At 45.2% G+C, this 23,773-nt stretch overlaps 1 non-coding gene across 1 annotated transcript; it reads right to left on the minus strand.

The window, feature by feature from the left end:
- Nucleotides 1–11,662: 11,662 nt before the first annotated feature.
- LOC147707096 (5.8S ribosomal RNA) lies at nt 11,663–11,816 on the minus strand. The gene has a single exon (XR_015296959.1). It is a non-coding gene; the product is annotated as a 5.8S ribosomal RNA (ribosomal RNA).
- Between the last annotated feature and the right edge of the window lie 11,957 nt (nt 11,817–23,773).

Genomic DNA, 23,773 nt, shown 5'->3' on the forward strand with positions numbered 1-23,773 from the left:
ATCCTACAGCCTCTGGACAGCTCCATTCCTTCTATCGACTTCCTTATACCACTTGTTTAGTATATGGTTTGTTGCGCCCCTAGGGCAACATTGTAACTCGTGCAACTTAACGTATTTTTCTTAAGAGTCTTGTCATGTGCTTAGCCCTCTGATCTCATAATGAGTTCAGAGGTTTTTGTTAGTTAATAAATATCTTGTTTATTTTCATAAGCACCTGTGTGGTGTCCTTTCATTTGGTATTTAAGGGGTTATATGTGGTAAAACAGCTGGCTTCACATGCCAAAAGAGTTTAGCCTAACTGCTTTGTCCATGCTACCATTAGGATAGCTGGTCTATAAGGTTGACTTAAACCAATCACCATAAGGGTTGTTTGGACTGATACAAGGTGATCACTAGAATTAGTGAGCATCATATATCAGGCCAACTTCTCACGCAGTCCACCCCGGTCGACAGTCACAACGGATGCCCGGGGAGGAAGCGTAGGTGGTCGAATCTCCCTCGGCCCGGGGACATGACAAAACTGCCACCAAGGGGGCTGTAACACCCTCCACCGGATGCGAGGGCCACCTGCCACTCCGAAGTCTTCCCAGCTGACCCGGAGCCGGTCACGGCGCACCACCGCGGAGGAAATGTGCTCTGCGGGGGCCTGGTAGGACCCGGGTGCTTGTCCTTCATAGGGGAATCAGAACTCCTGGGCCACCAACCTTCCCGCCGTCTTGAATCCTCCGGGCGGACTGCACTGACCACACCCATTTACCTCTCAACGGTTTCACGCCCTCTTGTGACCTTGGGTTTCCCTGAGCCATGTTCGAATGGGAAGAGAAGCAGACTAAGCAACTTAACATGTTTTCGTATCCTACATTAAACCATGTAACGTTTTGAGATCTTATGATAAAGGGAAGGAGATAAAACAAAGTAGTCCTAACTACATTAATAGGACAAAACAAACCTTTATAACCTATCGTTAGGCTATCATACAATATTGCTTTATTCACGATCAAGAATACGTATATGCGGTTATATGGTACATAGTGGAACAATCATGATTATATAATTTTATATTCCAACAGACGGCCCTTTTGGCACACTATGGCCAATATAACTATATTATTCTACTCTACGAATACCCCTTCATCTATCTGCATAAGATCTGCTACTTCCTTCTGGATCATTTGTTTTTCTACCTTCTTTTGTCGGGCCTGGGTCAAGGAAGACGTTATTTTGGTAGCAAAAAAGGTACAACATGCTGGGCCACAATGAAGGCATAAGCAGCAAGTGAAAATTATTCCAAATATTCCTACTAAAATCATAAATACCTTCCATCCCCAGGTAGCTAAAAGACTCCAGAACCACCCACTGAGGGACCAGATACCTTTCTCTTCATGTAGTTCATTAGCTAATAGATGCAATTTTTTAATAGCGAGATTTATAGTTGGGGCCGAATCAGGTATGTAAGCACAACAAGAGCTGCCAATCACACGACAAGCTCCACCCCTATCTGCCAGGATGACGTCTAACACCATCCGATTTTGAAGAGAAACAAGTCTCGTAGCCTGAAGCTCTACAGTGATATTAGCTAATATTTCAGTCGTTGTTTGGACCACATTTTCCACAATTCTAGACAGTCGCCTTATGTTACAACTGTTGAAATTTGGACCCCAAAAGGGAACCAGGCCCTTTGAAATATCTTCAAACTGTTGTAGTGAAGTATCTGTTTAGTCAGTCTTATCAGTATTATAGCTTCTTATAGTCCTATTGGTTTCTAAATCTCTTTTTATCAGCTGATGAGTCTTATGGTAATTGGAAGGAGCAACATAAACAGGAGGGTAAAGGAAAGACAGATAACACCTTCCTGCCCATCCCCGGGGAAGCCAAGTATAAGCATTTTCCCCACAAACGAAATACACATTAGGGGGGGGGGGTGATCATCGAAGGAGTACTATCAGTTTGCAACGTGTAGGTGTAATTACAGGTACTACTCCCTACCTTAATGTGACCTCGCCCCCTAATACAAAACAAAGAAGTGGAATTTATAATGGGGACTGGCAGTGCTCTATCATTTGTAACATTGCATTCCTTAAATGTTGAAAATACAACGTGGAATTAAAAATCTCAAAGTCTTGCATCTCTTCTTGTAACAAGGTATCATTTTTAGAATCTGTATATACATTCATGCAAACATTTGGATCTAGAGAACCCCGACCTTTATCTCCTTCTGCATCAAATCCTTGGTGTCTCTCTATATATTTTAGAATAGCTTCATAGTCTCTTTCAGAATATATTTTGGGATTCACAACATAATGGGAATACATCAATGATAACAGTTGCCACCATGCCTCACAACTAGCTAAATACGATAGAGGGAGAGATATAAATAATTCATGTTGATGCATAACTGATGGCAATAACCCACAAACCCAGCAATTCGTTTTGTTCGTAGTACTGTGAGTCTGGTGTAACATCTCTATGAATACATTTTTTGAATAAGTCTCCCTATGTCTAGCCTTATGCGGGGGTAGAGAATAAAATTGATGTTCCTCGGGAGCAGGAGTAGTCTTCAATAATTTAGGAAATGGATATTGAAATTCTAAATATACAAACACACACATCATAATTACGGTAATCAAAGCAATTAAAACAACGAATGCCTCTTCACTCTGGTAGGCCATCCAGAAAACAATTGCATATCACGAATCTGGCGCCGAGGGGCCAGTGGTCTTTCATCCTCCATCATAATTCGACCAAAGGGAAACTTACTCTCTAAAAGTCCAAATCTATCTCGGTCCCTTGCTAAAAGTCCAAAACTAATCTTTGTATCCACAAAGCACGCCAACCACCAGAGGGTTTCTTCTTCCCTGAGAGGGATCTTCTCCCTGTGTCCGTTTTTCTTCCCTTAGAGCCTCACAGGCAGACTCTCATCCATTTATCCAAAGGAAAAGCAAACTTTCAAATTCCAAAAGCACAATTGCGGCCCTTTTCTTAGTCCTTCTTTCTGAACAGAGCTTTTTACACTAAGTTCCCAGCTCTCTACGAGTTCAGTCCAGTGTCTCGCTCAGCACCCCAATCACTCTGGTTGATAACAATGTCTCGTTCTATTTTCCCTCATTAGCGAGTGGGGTACCGCGCTGCTTCCGGGGCCGCAGATCGTATCGACAACGGCCAGGTTGCTCCTGGTCAGAAAACAATTCAGTAGCATGGGTAACAGGCCTGGTCACCTCTTGTGCTGCCTCGGGATTAGTAGTTGCTTTTGACTCAGCTATTTCACCTTCCCCTTCAGGCAACACAGCACTTGATCGCTCTTTCTCTCGAGCATCCGAAAAAAGGAACAAAACTCCGAATCAGTTCTCCTTCCTGACTCGGTACTCCATCTTTGTTCTGTTGATCAGAGGGCAGTGGTAACGGAAGACTCTTGACGTGACTGGCGTGACTCCAGTGCTTGCTGCCATGCACTTTCACCGCCGTCCTCGTCACCAGCAATATTTGGTAAGGCCCACACCACTTGGGCTCTAAGCTCGATGTTCGCTGATAGTTCTTCACCAGTATCCACTGGCCAGGCTCCAATCGATGTCCAGGACCCTCCGGTAGTGGCTGCAATGTGTTCGATACCTGTTGATGAATAGAACGCAGATCTTTAGTCAACTCATAAAGATAATCTGTCATCAATGGATAATCAATATCTCTAAAGGATCTAGGTCTAGGGACTCTCCATACGTTTGCAGGACGGCCAAATGTGATTTCATAAGGGGACAGGCCCGTCCTTGAATGAGGAGTTGTTCTAAGAGATAGCAAAGCTATTGGGAGAGCATCAGGCCACTTTAGTCTAGTGTCTGCACAGACTTTGCCCATTTTGAGTTTCAGTATGCCGTTATATTTTTCAACCAGTCCCACAGATTGCGGGTGCCTAGCGGCATGAAACTTTTGCTTAATCTGTAAGCCATCACAAACACATTGTACAAGGGTAGCATTAAAATGGGGTCCATTGTCTGACCAGATAATTCGAGGCAAGCAATACCGAGCAAAGAATTCTTTGATCAGTACTTTTGCAGTGGTAATGGCATCCTTGGTGGGGTAGGCTTCAAGCCACTTACTAAAAGCACACACCACCACCAAGACATACTTTAAAGTGTTTACACGTTCCATTTGTATGAAATCTATTTGTAAAACTTCAAAGTGTAAGGATGGCGGAGCAAAGTTGCCACTCAAAACAGATTCCCTACCTCCAGGATTATGTCGTAAACACACCGGACAATATTTCACAATGTGGGCTGCTGTTTTGGCAATATTAGTGTTATACCACACCGGATCTAGTACTGTGCTAATTCCTTTCGCACTAATATGGGCCGGGCCATGTGCCATCATAACTACTGCATATACCATTGCATTTGGAAGAAACCATCGCTGTTTTTCAGATCAATCTATCCAGCACCCATTCTCATCTTATTTCCCAATGTCCTGTTCCCACTTCTGTATTACTTCTGGAGTTGCTTCTTTCTGTAATTGTTTTACACTTTCAAGGGTATTATCTAATAGAGATGTTTCAATGGGCCATCGGGTAGATGCACTAGAAAACATAGGACTTCCTTTACTCTAAACAGTCTCTTTTGCTACTGAATTGGCAAAAGCATTCCCTTTTCCAATAGAATCTACAACCTTCTTATGTGCACTACATTTAATGATGGCTAACTTCTTTGGTAATGTTAAGGCAAATAACAATCGATCAATCAAGGGACCATGCTGTTATTTCTGGCCATGAGTAGTAAAGAAACCACGCTCCCTCCACAGTCTCCCAAAACTATGGGTGACGCCAAAGGCTGTCTGTGAAAATATTTACTTCTAGACCGTCACACATTTCACAGGCTCTTAACAAGGCTATTAGCTCAGCTGCTTGAACTGAATGATGTGGAATCCTTGCAGTTTCCACTATGGTCTTCAGAGTAGGGATGGCATATGCAGCTGTCGTAGTGCCATCTGGCAACTTGAAACAAGAGCCATCAACATATAATTCTCCATCTGGTTCAAGTAAAGGGGTGTCAGTTAAATCTACACGTCCTTTTGTTTCTTCTTCTGTTCTAAACACGCAATCATGGACATCAACTCTTTCATCTTTGTCAGGGAGAGGTAATAACGTAGCAGGATTCAAAGTAGTGCATTTCTTAATCGTAACATGGGGGCAAACAATGTCAATTCATATCCCGTCAAGCTAGCACTCGTGAGGTGTTGCGTTTTGGTCCTGTTTAAAAGAATATCCACAGCATGCGGTACCATGACTGTGAGATCAGTGTTAAGGACTATTCCTTCTGACTGTCGGATGGCCAATGCTACTGCAGCAGTGGCCCTCAGACAGCTTGGGAGGGCTCGTGCTACAATATCCAAAATCGAAGAGAAATATGCACAAGGTCTCTGTTTCTCCCCAAAAGTCTGTGTTAACACCGATAATGAACAACCTCGTGCACATAAAGTGAAAAAGGCTTCCGGTAATCTGGGGTTCCCAACACAGGTGCAGAACAAAGAGCAAACTTTAAAGATACAAAGGCTTCTTGACATTCATCCGTCCAGGGCAGGGGTTGATGCACATCTTTGGTTGTCAATTGCAACAAGGGTTTAGAGAGTAGTGAATAGTTAGGAATCCACTGGCGACAGTAAGAGGTTATGCCAAGAAAAGCACGAACATCACGTTGTGTACGAGGGACGGACATGTTAGTTATTACAGATATTTGCTCTGGAGTCAGTCGTCTCCCCGCTTTCGACAGAAAATGACCTAAGTAGGTCACTTCCTGTCGACAATATTGAAATTTGGAAAGGGACACTTTATTTCCTTTCTTAGCCAAATGGTGTAACAATTTTACCGTGACCTCCTTGCATCCCTCCTTAGTATCGGAAGCCACTAGTATATCATCCACATATTGAATAATAGAATTTCCAGCAGGCAGAATTAATTCATCTAGGACTGCTTTTAAAGCCTGACTATAAATACTGGGACTTTCAGTATAGCCTTGAGGAGCGCGTGTAAATCTAAAGCTTCGGCCAGCCAATGAGAATCCGAAGATATGCCTACTATCTGGATGAATTGGGATGCTGAAGAAGGCATTCTTCAGATCAATTACCGAAAAATATTCGGCCGTCGGAGGAATCATTGTTAAAATAGCTGTTATATCAGGTACCACTGGATACTGTGGAACCACTATTTTATTAACTGCACAAAGATCAATCACAAAACAGTAAGTATTCTTATAATCCGGAGCACCATCAACTGGAGTCTTCTTCAGAATCGGCAAAATCGGGCTATTACAAATATTAGCTGATCTTTTGCATAAGGTCCCGAATTATTTCTAACATAGCCCGTTCACCTTCAGGTGAAATCTTATATTGTGGAATGCGAGGCAGCTGCGCATTAGGTTTCAGAGTAATGGACACGGGGGCTATATTTAACAGACCTACATCAGTGTCCCCTGTCGCCCACAAAGTCTGAGGAATGGTAGAAAATTCAGGGGGTAAATGCTCGTTCCTTGCAAAATATTGTGAATCTTTCAAAGAAGGTTTCTGCATTGTCAAATGTACACCATCCGGTGAACAGTAAATCCGAGCATGCAATTTTTTTAAGATATCTAAACCCAAAAGGTTCTCACCAGTTAGATGTTAACAAAAAGGGCGACTGTATAGAAATAGGTCCTATAGTGGAGGGCAGAGGCTTAGAAATGGGGCTCACCACTGGTATTCCAGAGTACCCTACTGATACATTTTTGTGGCCAGACAGAGCCGCCTCTGGGACCATGGTATGAGCAACTGAACTATTCATTGCTCCAGTATCCACTAGGAATTTTCCTGATGCACCCAACAGTTCCCCCTGTACATAAGGTCCCTCTTGGTCAATTGGTACTGTAATGTGGCCCCTCTCTGTCCTTGGCTGTCTCATGCATAATCTTGTTCATCGTAGTTATCATCTACGAAATTCTCATTATAGTACTGCCTGTTCTGTGGATTATCGAAATAATTTTTCTGGGAATCACCATCTTCTCTTCTCATGCTGTTTCGATCAATATTTCCCCGGCCCCAGCCTCGTCCCCTACTGGGAACATTTCTGGCCAGTAACAACGGGCAGTCCGCTCTCCAATGCCCCTCTTGTTTACAATACGAGCATTGATTCAAGCCAACATTCGGGGGACCTCCTCGTCCTCTGCCGGCCCTTCTTTGGAAGGAACCGCGCCCATTTCGTCCTAAATTCTGTCCTCTACTGACTTGTTGCATCAAGACTCTAGTCTTCAAATCTTTCGTTTTCTTCTCCATCTTTTCCTTATTTTCATTCTCTCGGTGCTCATAATACTGAGCCATACTAAGGATCACAGATGGGGTGGCCGTAGTCCATGTACTTTCGGCCGCCTGAAGGCGTGTCATAATCTCTGGTAACAAATTAGTCACAAATCTATTCACAAACAATCGTATTCCCCCTTCCGTGGATAAATCCTGCCCACTAAAATCTATAAATGTTTTCTCAAATCTGGTGAAGAAATCCGAGACACTCTCGGCCTTTTTCTGTTTACAAGCAGCTAACTTATCCCAATCTATCTTTTTAGAAGGCAGGAGTGTTTGCATGTACGTAATTATTTTATCTGGTACTGCTAATATTTCGTCTCGGGGCTTTTCCCCAGGCTTCCGTTCTTTAACCCAATCTTTTAATTGAATCCACGTTGCTCCTAACTCGGGAACATGATCCGTATCATGTATCTGTCTCCAGATATCGACCGGGATCAAGAGGCCAAAGAACAACTCAATTTCGGCTATAGTCTTGATTGCAGAGTTAGCAGCTTCGCCCAATTCTTTGTAATAAGCAGTGGGATTCTTAGGAGGGTCAGGGAGCTGAGCTTTCAAAGTAAGGACCTCGCTTCGTTTCCAAGGGATATAAACCCATTGTTCCTGAAGCCTTGCGTCCTCCCTAGCTCTAGTTACATTGCCCCCGGCATCCTTAAGTTCAGGTAATTCTGGGACAAAAAGAGGATGTACTTCTCTCATAGGATTCTGTGTTCCCCAATCAGTACATCTCCGATTCATTCACTCACGATACTGTAAGAGAGTTGACACATTCTGATATACTTCATCGGCCTGTAGGTGGAATTTGTGGGCTCTGTCTCTTATATCTTTTATAATTTGTGGGGCATACCCTTCCTCAAAACACTGTTCCCACAGCGAAATCAAACGAATCACCATATTTTCTAAAGCGAATTGTTGGGCCACAGGCTGGTAATCCTTCATGGTACTCCAAATATCCTCTAGTGTATAAATAGTATTCCGCATCCATTGGGACGCCTGATTTAATATAGTTTGTCGTTCTTCCATTCCCAGCGCAGATCTGGTATAAACCCGTGGGTCACTCAGACCCGATCTCAAACATTTCGGGGTCGTGTCTAGGGTAGCCAAAGCTCGAGGATCTATAAGGCTTCAAGCCGGAGGGGAGATAAATATTGGACTTGATATAGACGGTACAACCGAATCCGGTTGTAACGTAACCAGGGGTGAAGTAAAGGGTCGGAGCGAAGGAGGGGGAAGCAGCGCATCCCGCACAGACCCGTCTAATGGGGCCGTAGCCATTGCTCCTACAAGATTTCGTATGGGAGGTGCTGGTGGTAGTGGGGGCTCAGGTGCAGGCGCAGGCGCTTGATGAACCAATGGCACTGCTGGGTATAGACCCTGTGGGGCATAAGGAGGAGGCGGACGAGCTTCTAATAATCCTTCTAATTCATCTCCCGTATCGGGTCGAATCACATAACTTTTATCCGTCTCTAAACGGAACTGTCTATCCATTTGAGCAATATTTTCCTCCAATTTTCCCCTATCATAAGCTACAGCCTTTTGAGTTATGGTCTATAAAGCTTTAATCCCTCCCAATTTCTCTTCCCTTATTCGCCGTCGTTTAGCCTCTTTCAACCATCGGTTCAAGGAGTCAAACATAGACTGGCGACTTTTCTTCATAAACATTTTATTTTGCAAAGACGTTATTTTATTTTCATCAAACGACCCTGTAAGGGGCCATTGCAATTCGTCATTATCTCTTGTATACTTGTTCCATAACAAATTAAATAAAATTGGAGTAAGACCATGTTTAACATACATATCAAAGCTGGGGCTTCCTTCGGGAGGGGCAGGCTGTCTTTCTTCCAGCCGAGTACCTCTCCGACAGCAGCACCCAAAACATAGTTTACTAAAACAAGGCATATTAACGATAATATTACAAATGTTACAAATTTGTCAATCGCTTCTTTCATATGGGCGCGCCCTTTTCACCATTCACTCTCTTTTACTCTTCCTCTTTTGTTCTCACATAAGATGCCACAAAGACTGTTTCAAGGTCTCAGAAATGAGCTCTTATACAAAATCAAACACAAATGACATGTCTTTTAATACGAACGGAGCCCGTCAACTCCTGTTCGGGGAATCGAATTCCAAAGATTTCCAACAACCACAATTAAATCTCTTGGTAGGAAAACCATAAACTCACTTCTTAGATATCCCCTGGTCGTATTCTGGTTGGGCTGGTGTGTCGGGGCACAAGGCTCCAGAACGCCAGCTTACCCAGCTGCTCCCAGGGCTTCTCCCGAGTGAGTTTGGCCGAGCGAACACCCCGTGCTTCGCAAGGTACCAAGTGCAATTTCACAAAATCAATACAAATCCCAGAAGGTGCCTGCCCGTGCAGCCCCTGCACCGCAACGCAGACCCTTTGCCTGATTCCCTCGTGGTCCGGCTTCCCCGGCCACCGATAAACAAACCGTTTACAATTTCCAAACAGACACTTCCTTCAATTGTCCGATTCCAATCAAAAGATTCACTCACCTGGTGCACTCAGGTCGATCCCGACTTCTCCACTGCCGATTTCTAGACAGACCGACACAGTCTGTGTTTCTCTCGGGTTAAGCCCGTAGGACTCCGGCGTAGGGTCTCCGGCAGCCGAGAGGGATACTGGGTTAGAGGGCAGACTCTCCACTAACAGGGTCTTTAAATAAATACTTCTTGTCCACCCACTCGGCCAGAACTCCTCCCTGTCCCTTCTGCTCCTGGTTACAGGAGGGGACGACCCAACGCGGAGTCCCGGCGGAGTCGCCAACTGAAGGATCTACATTTCTTTAGGCCGGACTATACTTACCAATAGTCCAAGGAACAATATATATCAATATCTAAGATCAAGGAATAACAAGGCAGTCGGCAATGGAGAAGGTCGAATCGTTTATTGAATCAAAATACAAGCCCTGACAGGGGAGCCTCGGTCTACACGACCCATGGAGGTGCGCAGAGGTGACTAACGAAATACACATAACACAAAGTATATATACGTTTTACACATTCTGGTTAACACCCAAAAAGGAAATACACAAGTCGTCCTTTAGTCTACAGGAATACCCATTTAATGTTCTTACACATTTGTCAATGGCTAAGCTAAAAGCTATTCCGAGGGTAGGTCAGTGAGGTGCCCTTCTTGTCTATCTTGGACCCGTGGAGTACAGAAATGGACCTTGCTATAATGTATGCGAGAAGAGCAAGTGTGACCTTGGGTTTCCCTGAGCCATGTTCGAATGGGAAGAGAAGCAGACTAAGCAACTTAACATGTTTTCGTATCCTACATTATACCATGTAACGTCTTGAGATCTTATGATAAAGTGAAGGAGATAAAACAAAGTAGTCCTAACTACATTAATAGGACAAAACGAACCTTTATAACCTATCGTTAGGCTATCATACAATATTGCTTTATTCACGATCAAGAATACGTATATGCGGTTTTATGGTACATAGTGGGACAATCATGATTATATAATTTTATATTCCAACAGAACTCTATCTTCAAAGTTCTTTTCATCTTTCCCTTATGGTACTTGTTGGCTAGCGGTCTCGTGCCCCTATTTATTCTTAGATGGAGTTTGCCACCCGCTTTGTGCTGCATTCCCAAGCAACCCGACTCTGAAAAGACCCGGTCCCAGTGCTCTGGGGGCCGCTACTGGTCTAACACCGTCCGCTGGGTGAGCCTCGGTCAGAAGGACTTGGGGCCCCTGAGCGACGCAGGGGAGTCCGTCTTCTGTACGCCACATTTCCCTGCGCCTGCCGCCGGACGGGGATTCAGCGCTGGGCTCTTCCCTCGTCCCTCTTCACTCGCTGCTACTGGGGGAATCCTGGTTAGTTTCTTTTCCTCCGCTTAGTAATATGCTTAAATTCTGCAGGTCACCACCTCTGATCTGAGGTCGTAGTCGGAAGAAAACACCAGAGCATTAAGGTGGAGCTGGGGAAGGCCAGCCCCCTGCCAGAGGAGGAGCCTGGTATCTAGGCAGCGTGCTCCCTCTTTCCCCGGATCGCTTCTGGAGGGGTTTCACCCTCACCCGAAAGCCAGCCGTGGAGGTAGGTGCCTGAGGCACATGCGTGCAGGCAGCCGGTGGGACACCTCAGACAGCCACACGTGGCACCCAGCCAGCTGCCCCGGGACGGGACGGGCGGACCGGTCACCAGACCCCTTCTCGGGGCCAGGCGTGCCGGTGGCGTACCTCCACAGCAGGACCAGGTGAGGGACCCTGCCATGGGGGATCAGGGTTCTCTGAACTTGTGGGGGAACAAAGGGGAAGCGGAGCTAACCCTGCGACGGCCCCAGCCGCGTCCCGGGGAAGCCTCAGGATGATTAACGATCAAGTGGCCCTCAGACAAGCGTAGCCCTGGGAGGAACCCGAGGCCGCAAGGTGCGTTTGAAGTGCTGATGATTAATGTGTGCTGCAATTCACACTAATTCTCGCAGCTAGCTGCGTTCTTCATCAACGCGCGAGCCGAGTGATCCACCGCCAAGAGTCACAGGCAACTTTTAAAAAACGTTCACCCACCTGTGGGCGCAGGAGAGGCGGGAGGAAGGCGACTCAATCTATCTGCCGCCCGCGTGGCGAGACAGCCCGGACGCCCCTTTCAAGGCTTCTCCTCGACGGGAGGAGGCAGCCCCGCAGCCATCAGTCCATCCCGGGGTAACCACACGAGTCTTCAAACCCCTCAGCCCCCCAGCAGCACGGGGTCGAACTGGGTACCTGGCAACCAGGGAGGGTCGCCCCACCTGCACGTCAGCAGTCTGTCGATCAGCCCACCACTACCTTCGCCCAGGTCGGAGGTGCAGTAAGGGAAGAGCCAGGCTTCTCCCCATCCCGCACTCCTCCCACCAGGCCGCCCTGCTTCACAAGAAGGACTGTTCCTCAGTCATCCGGAACCCGGTTGGGCTGGGACTCTGGTGTGGGAGGGCCCAGCCGGCACCAGGGCATTTTCGAGGGAGGGGTGGGACCAGCCCGGAGATGCACTGCCAACTGGTTTCCCCCTGCCACCGCTGGGGGGGGGGGGGGGGGGGGGGGGGGGGGGGGGGGTTGTGCCAGGTGAGCTTGGGTTCTGTCTCAGAGAGGGACAGGGGATGGGGGCCGCCCGCTGTCCCCTGTCCCTCAAGTGTCGGTCAGACCCTCCCCGGGGGGAAGATGCCCGCCAATGTCCCGGTCCTCACCCGAGCGCCCCATGTGGCTGCGGATCGCTCCGCCGGCTGGGGCGCGCAAGGGCAGGGTCAGGCCCTGTGCCTACGGTGTGTGCTTGCCGGAAGTGGCCGAGGGCTTTGGGTTGGCGCAGTCGTTCATTCGGGGCGCCCCGCTGTTAATGATCCTTCTGCAGGTTCACCTACGGAAACCTTGTTATGACTTTTACTTCCTCTAGATAGTCAAGTTTTTTTGTCTTCTCAGCGGGGATGATCCGAGGACCTCACTAAACCATCCAATCGGTAGTAGCGACGGGTGGTGTGTACAAAGGGCAGGGACTTAATCAACGCAAGCTTATTACCCACACTTACTGGGAATTCCTCTTTCATGGGAAATAATTGCAATCGTATGATAACAAATGGGGAGAGTAAGGGATTTAATCACGATATGTGAGGGGAGTATACTCCTATTCCCCTTCGCTAGGTATCTATGTAACAAAAAAAGGGAGTATCACCACGGAGAATCATAGATTCTGAATGGGATGCATCTTTGAGAAAAGGAAAATTTTTCCTTTTGTAAAAAACCCCTCACTCACCAGCCTAGTGGTGACATGCTTCATCATTGGGGTCCACCCGATAACCGAATGTCATCAGGGTGTGGAGCGAGCTTCAGAAATTATTTTATTCTGGGGGAACACCAGGAGCCTTCACAGTAGCGCGAGACGCCATCGGGCGGTGCCGTGACGGGAACGGCTTGACAAACTCGGAGGCGGGAGCGGACCGGCTGAACAGCTTCCCGGACCACACTCCCCAGCAGCCCCAGGGACAGCGCGCCCGTGACGCGCCAGGAGCGCCAGGAGGCACTGGAAAACGGCTGACCCCCGCGAGGCTCAGGGGGAACACCAGGAGCCTTCACAGTAGCGCGAGACGCCATCGGGCGGTGCCGTGACGGGAACGGCTTGACAAACTCGGAGGCGGAGGCGGGAGCGGACCGGCTGAACAGCTTACCGGACCACACTCCCCAGCAGCCCCAGGGACAGCGCGCCCGTGACGCGCCAGGAGCGCCAGGAGGCGCTAGAAAACGGCTGACCCCCGCGAGGCTCAGGGGGAACACCAGGAGCCTTCACAGTAGCGCGAGACGCCATCGGGCGGTGCCGTGATGGGAACGGCTTGACAAACTCGGAGGCGGAGACGGGAGCGGACCGGCTGAACAGCTTACCGGACCACACTCCCCAGCAGCCCCAGGGACAGCGCGCCCGTGACGCGCCAGGAGCGCCAGGAGGCGCTAGAAAACGGCTGACACCCCACTCGCCACGCGAGTCGCGCGCGGGAGAAGCCCGGGACAAGGGCGGGCCGTCTGTGGCCCTCAGAGGCCTGAGGAGACTGGACTGGGCCAGGGACCCTGTAGCGCCTCTACCTGACTGTCATCGTGCTGTGTGCACGTAAGACTTATTGATCATTAATTGTTAGTATTGATGTTTTAATACTTAACTGTGAGTGAGTACACTAGTGCGTATTAGTTTGTGAGTTGATAGCCTCATTGCTTATGATGTCTAAACCCAAATCTGATATGGTTATGGTAGGCCTAGCGTCTATGGATAATTTCTTGGTTAGGAAAGTAAACCAGATTAACAATAATAGACGTGCATCGTTGGGGAAGGCCACTGTGACAGGGGACTTACTAGAAATACCCCCTGATATTACCCCGCCCATAGACTTTGTTGCTAATACCAACGATATCATCTCTATTGACCCCCCAGTGCCCATTACAGTGAGTGCTGAGGTCTATTCTGATCCACTAGTGCAGCTAATTGACGATACCGATGTATTGAATGAGACCCAACCTACAACCCAACCTGAAATTAGGCCCATGAGAACCTGTAGAACAGTATCTCAAAAAGATAATGGTAAACCTAATAACTCCAAGGCTAAAAAAAAGGATGGTAAGACGACTAGTGGCCCTGCTGCTATAACCCCTTTTGTCTTTACGGGCATTAATGGTAATGGGGGTCATCTAAATTCTGATTTGCTTGCCTCTTTAATAAAAAATCTTGAAGTTTCATTAACATCAAAAATTGAAGAGCTTATCAAACCTTTAACTAAAAAGATTGATAACTTAGCAAAGGAAGTTACAAGGCTGGGTGGTCTGTTATCATTACAGAAGACTGCAACACCTGGTGGTACAGCTCACTGTGGGGGGAAAGGGAAAGAATCTGTTGAAGCCAAAGACACACAGAATAAAGTTAGGGGGAATACTGTTATAGTGGCACCAGTAGAGCCTGATAGACCTAATATATTGGATGCCCCAGTGGTATCAGCCCCGCAGTTACAACCACCTATAACATCTCAAAAGAGTAGAACCCTTAGTCACCCAAGGCATAATCGCTACTTAAACTTACCACCTGAGTGTGCTCCATATGTGGCAGTGTTAACTAATGTCCCTCCTTGCGGCACACATCCTGCATCTCCTTATGATGAATCCCACAATTCACTGAAAAACAAGACTGTAGCGTGGCTTAACAAAAATTGTGGTTTTCCCATAGCATATTCAGACCAGATAATGGTAGTTAGACGCGTAAATTGGGTGGGACCTTCTAAAAAATCTAGCTCTGGAGACTGTATAGTCATCAATTTCAAACACCCTCAGCATGTGGCAACTGTTCTCTTGAGAGCTTCTTCACTGGTCTATAATGAAAATAGTATCTGTGTACGCCCGCTAGGCTACTTTTATGCGCATCTCTGTAAACCTACACCACAACAGAGCTTAACCAGGCGGGCGTTTGAACCATATACCCCTGTTCAAGATTCTCAATTCTTCTATAACATCATGAATCCTTGTAGGTCAGACGGACCCATTGATGTTTATAACAGGAGTAATAGTGTTGGTCCTTATCGTTATGGCACGGATCTAATTACACAGAACAGGTATGAAGCATTATCTGGCCTTGAGATGTGCGACTGACGGATGGCACCTGCGGCTCAGGATACTGTGGCTACAGGTGAACTTACAAATATAAATTCAGATATCCCGGAGGTTACTAACCCAGGATACCAGGCTGTTTCTTGGAATATTGCAGGTCTTGCGGTGAAAATGTGTGATGAAAATTGGGTGACTTATATCAAACAGTTTTCGATCATCTGTTTACAAGAAACCTGGGAGGTGGGCTGTAACCTTTTCCTGGAAGGTTACAAGGCTTTTTATGTACCCGCTTTGCCATCTTTAAGGGGTAGGCCGAAGGGGGGCCTTGTAACTTTTATCTCCATATTAATACCTTGCGGAGTACGTAGAGTTGAAGCCAAGCACACAGGTGTATTGGGCTTGGTCTTATCTGGAGGAAATGTCAGTGTGGGTTTGGTGAATTTCTACAATGCTACTTATGACAGTGAGGCCAGGAATGACATTTTTATTCTACATTCCTTTGTTACCAATAATATGAAGGACCTAGGTCATAATTTGTTGATTATGGGGGATTTTAATTTGCATCCCTGTATAGATCCTTTATACAAATGCTTACCAGAAATGTCTTGTGAACGTGCATGTTATCTCCATATGGAACACACTAAGGAGGGGGAATTGTGCAACAATCTAATGGACGATCTTGACCTTTCATTGGCGATGTCTTTTAAAGACCCTTTGTATTGTTTTGATATCCCAACCTTTAAGGGACATGGTAGGGGTACCATTATAGACCATATACTGGCCTCTCAGACGATGCAAATTTATTTAGACTCTTTTTGCATTGTCTCGAGCGAATTCAGTGACCATAATCCCTTAACAATCTGCTTGAAATGCCCTTGGGCAAAGAAGGGAAATAAGACCATTAGTCAAGGCAGTTTGGGAACAACTGACGGGAGGAGGAGGTTAAAATGGTCATTGGAATCTGCAGATATCCTCTATAAAAATATTGTTAAAAGCTGTACAGAGGACCTCAAAGTCTGCATGATTGAGGGGGGCGACCCCAGGCTAGTGTTAGAATCCTATCAAAATGTGTCGGAGAAGGTATCAGCGATTCTTACTGTCTCTAATAAAAATCAGGCTAAAATAGGCCCGAAATGGTTCAGCCATGACTGTACCAAAGCTGCTCGCAATTTAAGGATCGCTTTGGCAGCCTCACCGAGGAATCAGGAGGAGGTAAAAGCCTGTAGGAAAGAATATAAGGCTATTACTGTCGCCCGAAAGGAGCTCCTTAGGAAGGAGGCTTGGCAGGAATTACTTGATCCCTCCACCTTGAAGAGCAGCACCAAGTTCTGGGCACTGGTTAAAAAACCTTTTTTGACCGTTGACCCGTGTGATGGACTCGCTTGTTGTATAACAAAAGATGAATGGGAAAGTCACTTTAAAAGCTTGTATTTTTTAGAGGGTGTTGGAACTAGTGCTGCTGCCCCCCTTGTGGTAAGCAGTAATATAACATTTGAAATAAGCGAGGTTCGGGTTGCCATTATGGGCCTTACAGCAAATAAAGCGCCCGGTCCTGATGGAATTCCGCCGGACCTTTACAAATATGATCCAGTTTTCTGGGCTCCAATTCTGGCTACCGTATTTAATGCTGCGGCCAGAGTAGGTTGTCCGGGAACGTGGGGATTATCAACCATAGTCCCTGTTTTTAAGAAAGGTGACAGGGGAAGTCCTCTTTGTTATCGACCAATATCCCTGATCGATTCAATGGTTAAAATTATGGGGAGAGTTTTACTTCAACGTTTAGTAAGCTGGGCGACTGATAATAATATTATGTCGACTTGCCAATATGGTTTCTGTGAAGGCCGCTCTACCATACCCAATGCCTTAATTTGTTTCTTATTTTGAATAAATATACTGTTGTACAAAAAGGAGCAATTCACCTAGCCTTCATGGATCTGTCGTCAGCCTTCAACTGTGTCAACAGGGGGAGGCTGTGGCAGACCATGAGGGACAAAGGCGTTGACAGGGGGATTGTGGATTTCCTTGCGGACCTACATAATGACACAAGAGCCAATGTGAGGTTCTCAGCGAATGGGGAAACCACAGGCAAGTTTAGTACTAATAAAGGAGTACGGCAGGGGTGTATCTTGGCCCCATTTCTTTTTAACTTTTATATAAATGACCTAGAGTCTGAATTGCAAAAGATAAAATCAGATTGTCCTAGAGCTGGAGCGAGGGGCATTCCTTTACTTTTATACGCGGATGACGCGGTTTTAATATCACGAACAGAGAAGGGTCTCCAAGCACTGCTGAATGCTTTTAACAATTTTATGTTTGACAGGGACCTTATGGTCAATAATTCGAAATCTTACATTATGCATGTTGGCCGTCAACCTAAAAAGAAGTTCGTTTTTAAATTAAATGATGTTGTGATCCCTGTTACTAATACATTCTCATATTTGGGTGTTTTATTTGATACTAAGCTCAGTTGGGCTCCGCATCTGGCCAGAAAGAAGGGTGAAATGTCCAGAGTGAATGCCTCGATTTTAAATGTTGCCAGTAAACTGGGGAAAAAGCCGATGGTGGCCATGATGCAACTATATAGCGCTAAATCCATATCCACCGCAGTTTATGGCAGCGAGATATGGGGTTACACAAATGGTGAACAAATACAAATAACCGAAAATAATTTCTTAAAGCGTCTGTTGTGTGTCCCAGGTAGTACTCCGAATTTAGCTGCACATGAAGAGCTTGGCTGTCAGTATATTTCAGATATTGTTGGCTTGAAACCACTGTTATGCTGGACAAAATTATGGCTAAGCCAGGATATTCCCTTAACCCACCAGATATTGGAAGATCTTGTTTCAATGGATTATGCCATGTGTGTACCCTGGCTCAAATATTTGAAGTCTCAATTTTTGAAGCTTGGGCGCCCAAACATGTTTGAAAATCCGGGGGATATAGTCAAGGGTGATGTTGCAGCAATTAAGAGGGCCTTTTTTATGAACCGTAGTGCCCTAAGAGATGAAGTTGAGCTTTTGAAACCAAATGTTAGAAAGTATATCATGTTGAGAACATGTGACACTATGGAATTGTACCTAACAGGCTCCTTTACTTCCCATGACAAGTTTTTGCTGACTCGATTTAGATTCAACATCTTTCATCACATTTTAATCAGACCAAAGCTGGACATTTTTAAAAAATCTGCAGCACCCTGTGGCTGCGACGGGAAGTCTCCACAGGACATGCTGCATTTTATATTTTTATGTACATTTTATGAGTACCCCCGTAGGCGGTATCTTGTTACTCTTTTAAGGAAATTAAATTTTAAACAAATTAGACCCGCCCTTGTATACTTACAGCTACTGCATTCTGATTGTGTTCTCCAGGTGTTAGAATATCTAAAATTATCTGTGAGAATAAGAAAATGCCTAGATGAATAACTGTGATTTTCTGCCTGAAGTATTTTTTTGCATTTTTGTATATGGGCTCGACTTGCACTTGCACTTTCTTCGTATCAATCTTGTCTACTCACTCTGTTAAGAAATTCATATGTCTTATGCACTTATTTTTTATTGACTCTGTAATTCTGTGATGTTTTTAAATGAAATGTATAATGTACTGTACTTTTATGGATTGCAATATATCCGAAATAAAGTCAATTTGATTTGATTTGATATTTTATTCTGACTCGTGAAGTTTATTCCCTGTAACATGAATTAATCTATTAATGAATTGTTGCATGATTTGTTTAACTAATCCAACTTAGAATAAGTTTGCACACACTCAAACACGCGGGATTAATGACGTGTGCTCTTGTTGCATTTGCGAGTTTGTCATGTAACACATGATTAATATTGTCTTGTTCGTCCTATTGTCCTTGTCATTATTAATGCGGCTGATCATTTTATGGCATGTGCTTTCATTATATGTGCTTATATGTTTGTCATATGTCGTGACTGTCTGTCTGTGTATTATTCGATCATCTTTTTACTCTTTCAGATACATAAAGGCTTCAGCTGGACTGTATGAAGAATGGTAGATATTAAATGTGCTGCTTTATTTGTTTGCTTCTGCTAGATGACATTTATTAATAGGTTAATTAATAGCAATGGTAGGGTGGGTAACAGAAGGGTTTATTTTACTTGAATTAATCACCCTTTTGTGTTTGTTTAAATACTAGCTCGAGAGAAAGGCTTGAGGCCTAGTACTGGAGAATGTTGGTTAGCCTGTACGTGAGCAGAGCCAAGCACAGTCGTATTGGAACTCTTCCATGAAAGCTATTCTTTTGAATGAACTTTGGCTTAAACAAAAGAGACTTGTGCAAATCGTGCTCTGGATGTTATTTCTACAAGGCCAAGGAAGTGACAGAGATGGTTTTGCCGAGCTCTGGAGGAAATCAGTGAAACAACTTTTAAAATTTGTAACGAATCCTCGGAAGCCGGTGTCACCTCATGTCAATGAACAATGATATAATGACGTTGTCACTCTGGAAAGAGGTGGTTTTGGTGGTTTGACAGTCAGCAACCAATCAGGGTGCTGCAGTTTATTAAAACATATCATTCAGTTAGATTAGCGAGTAAGAAAGGTATAAAAATTAGACCTCTTGAGGGGAGCGGGGCTGACTGTTTCCTGAGGGCGAAGTGCTGTCCTTTTTCCTATGGACATGTAAGGCATGCTTGTTTGATAAAATTTGTTTTCCTTTTCAGGTCAGATAGCTAACTTAGGGAATAGGGTTGATGTTTTTCTTTAATTCGTTTTCTGTGCAAATTTAAAGTGTCGGACCTTTTGAGCCAATGATTAAATGAATAAAACTGAATTAATAAATTAAATGCTTGATATTAATAAATGAGCTAATAAAGTTTATAAAATTTGAGAATTTATAAATAAAAGACTTAAAACGTCGAGCTGGACTTGATTTTTGAGTCGTTACCATTAGTTTAAATCTGTTGGCCTCAGTGGTCTAATTAAATGTTTCTTTGATAATTCATGAATAAGATGTTATACTGCAGTTGTAAATATGTATAAATGTGTTTAATAGTGTAGTGAATTAGGCCACATGATTCAGCTTCATGATTTTCTGTCTTGGTGCATGGGCCTGGTTATTGATTAGTTTGGTGAGTATTAGGTAGTGAATGGTGATGCATGTGAGACAGAATTTCTATAGTGACGCTGGATCACATGCTCCATCTTTGGGGTCCACCCTGATAACCGAATGTCATCAGGGTGTGCTGCGACACCTGAACTACAGTGGAGCTGGTTATTGTGAGTGATAAGTGCAGAAAAAATGTAAAAAATTGTCCTGGTATGACTTGTATGAAAAAAAACTTTATTCGCAAGCTACTGGACAATGTGAAAAAAGTGATGAGATACTTAGTAGGCGATTATGACCAAGAGTATCAATGTGGGTGGTCGACATGTTTCAACCTTTATGTGGTAGTTTCCAGGTTTTCTTCAGGACCAAGGTGCAAGAAAATGGACAGTCTACACTCCCTAAAAAGTGTATCCAATCCTAGATTCTTGGTACCAGAATTGCACAAAGCTGCAATCGGTATGTGCTCAAACCTATCTAGGCGAGAAAAAAGGAAAGAGACCTGTGGGAGGAAAAAACGAAGAGGCAGTCACAATCAAACTAAATGACGTGCCTGTAACGTGGTGTTGACTCTCACGTGTCTGCATGCTTCATGTGAATCCCATTCTATTAGCACACCAGACATGGTGATTTGTCAGAAAGGCGTAAGCAATGTCACGTCTAGTTATTTGGAGTGCTAGTTCATTGTATATATAATCATATACTAGTATTTCGGTTTGACTTATTTGCTCATTCAGGCACACAGATCAATAGGTGTGTGTGGTGTAGCAGATTACATTATTCTGTGAGTCACACGCACATCCATACTTATGGTGGGGTGACTCTCCATACTCACATTTAGGAACGTGAGATGACAATTGATTGCGTGCATTATTTCCAGTTGACCGTACCGACATACACAGACACACAAACATATAATACACATAGTTATACTAGTAAGGCTTACTCCTGATCGGTGCCTTTAAGACATCGTGGGGCAGAGGGTAGGACTATCTCAGCGATAAATGTATTCTGTAATGGGATAAAGGGTTCGCTGAGCGTTAGTTAGGAAATCAGCGTGCTAGAGTGGCCTTAGATAATTGCTCTAGCGCGGGATCCGTGCTCCGTGGTAGTGGAGTCGATCGAGGCTGTGAAGATAAGGAATTAGTCTACTTACAGTTTCGCAGAGCTCAAATTGGCCGATTACCTATGTTCCTCCTTGCTCTCCCTGCTACACTCGTGTGTGTGCCCCGTGCTCGATATGAGCGTCGTTGCTTCCGGGGTGGGTGGGGCTTAGGGAGGGGGCGTTTGCTCGTTGCTGTGGAACTGGCTGTGGAACTGGCGTGGTTGTCTAACATGGCGGCCCGCAATGGACAAACTAGGTCAGTAACACTCGGAATGCGAGTGGAAATGCATCGTACCAATAAGTCTGAACGCTCGCATATGACAATATGGGTACATTGGTACACCTATTGTAGGCGGGCAGGGTAGAAGTATCAAATCCTGTAAATCCTGTAAATCCAGATGACTTGCACAGTAAGATAAATTACGGGTAATGCCCCCGTAAGGCCACAAGGAGTCATAGCGCTCGTGTATGGCGAAGTGACTACCCCCGTAGTGACACATGATAGAAGTAAAGAATCCAGTGAACCAGATTGCTGGCACTATAAAGAAAATTACGGGTGATATCCCCGCACGGTCACAGGAAGTGTTAGCGCTTGTATATGGCGAAGTGAATACCTCTGTGGTGACACCAGGGTGGTGAGTTGCAGGAGTGAAGTGTTGGCTTTCGCATATGGCGAAGTGAATACCCCTTGGGTAACACAAAGGTGGTGGATGTGTTGTCAGCCGATTGACTTGAGCTGTCAGGAAATTGATATGCCATAAGGGAACTCCTTGGGCAACTCGGTTTGTACCCTCTAGGGTCATGTCATTCATAGTGGGTGTACTGGGGGTGCTCAGGTAGACATCGTGTCATCAATGTTGGTTTACAGTGATAGTAAGAATGGGTGTGTGTGCGCCAGTTGAGCGCTGGGTGTTACTGGGCCACATGATAAATACTTAGGGAGACCATTATTAGATGCTGGATGGGGGGGCAACAGTGAATTCTAGGTTGTACTAGACCCAGAGGCAGAAACTATCAGTTTCCATAGACCTGGCTGTCAAGGATTTACAGTATAGATGCCCAGGGGATGTTGTCATTTAGCCCTGTTAGGTGCGTGGACAATCAATAAATCCAGCGCTGCTCCTTCTCGAACAGGCGGCTTTGCAGGGTTGAGCCTGGTTTCACCTGTTCAATTATTGTCCATCTCATGTCATTTGGCGTGTGCTGTGCTTCAAGGAAGTGGTCCGTCAGTCTAGTTGCACTTTATCTGCAGCGGATTGTTCTACGGTGTTCACGGATACGCAGCTTGACTTTTCTGGTTGTCATACCAATATAGGGTTTTCCACAGGTACACTTAATTAGTTATATAACATTGCTACTGTTGCAATTTGTGTGCGATAGTTGTTTCCAAATCTTTCCTTCTTCCAGGGCAAGTTTCTTGGTGTTGTCTGTTAAGTGGCACACACTGCAGTTTCCACATCGAAAGTGTCCTGTGATTTCTGGAAGTCCGCAGGCCTTTGTGATACTGTGGGTGTTGTTTGATTTATCTACTTTTGGTCTGGTGTTGACCAATGTGTCTTTCAAGCTATAAGATTTTTTAAAAGAGAACAGTGGTTTCTTCCAATGTAGGTTGCCTGTGTTGAGTATGGTCCAATGTCATTGGACCATACTCAATGTAGTTTGCCTGTGTTGAGTGTGGTCCAATGTCATTGGACCATACTCAACACAGGCAACCTACATTGGGAGAAACCACTGTTCTCTTTTTTATTACATAGAAATAATTGCAATCCCCAATCCCTATCACGAACGGGGTTCAGTGGGTTACCCACGCCTGTCGGCGAAGGGTAGACACACGCTGATCCATTCAGTGTAGCGCCCGTGCAGCCCCGGACATCTAAGGGCATTACAGACCTGTTATTGCTTGATCTGGTGTGGCTGAACGCCACTTGTACCTCTAAGAAGTTGGACGCAGACCGCTGGGGGTCACGTAACTAGTTAGCATGGAGGAGTCTTGTTCATTATCGGAATTAACCAAACAAATCACTCCACCAACTAAGAACTGTCATGCACCGCCACCCCCCACAGAAACGAGAAAGAGCTATCAATCTGTCAATCCTTTTCGAGTCCGGGCCGGGTGGGGTTTCCCCTGTTGAGCCAAATTAAGCTGCAGGCTCCAATCCTGGTGGTGCCCTTCCATCAGTTCCTTTAAGTTGTAGCTTTGCAACTATACTCCCT

Source organism: Lissotriton vulgaris, chromosome 6, assembly GCF_964263255.1.
Source record: "Lissotriton vulgaris chromosome 6, aLisVul1.2, whole genome shotgun sequence".
NCBI classification, from domain to species: domain Eukaryota; kingdom Metazoa; phylum Chordata; class Amphibia; order Caudata; family Salamandridae; genus Lissotriton; species Lissotriton vulgaris.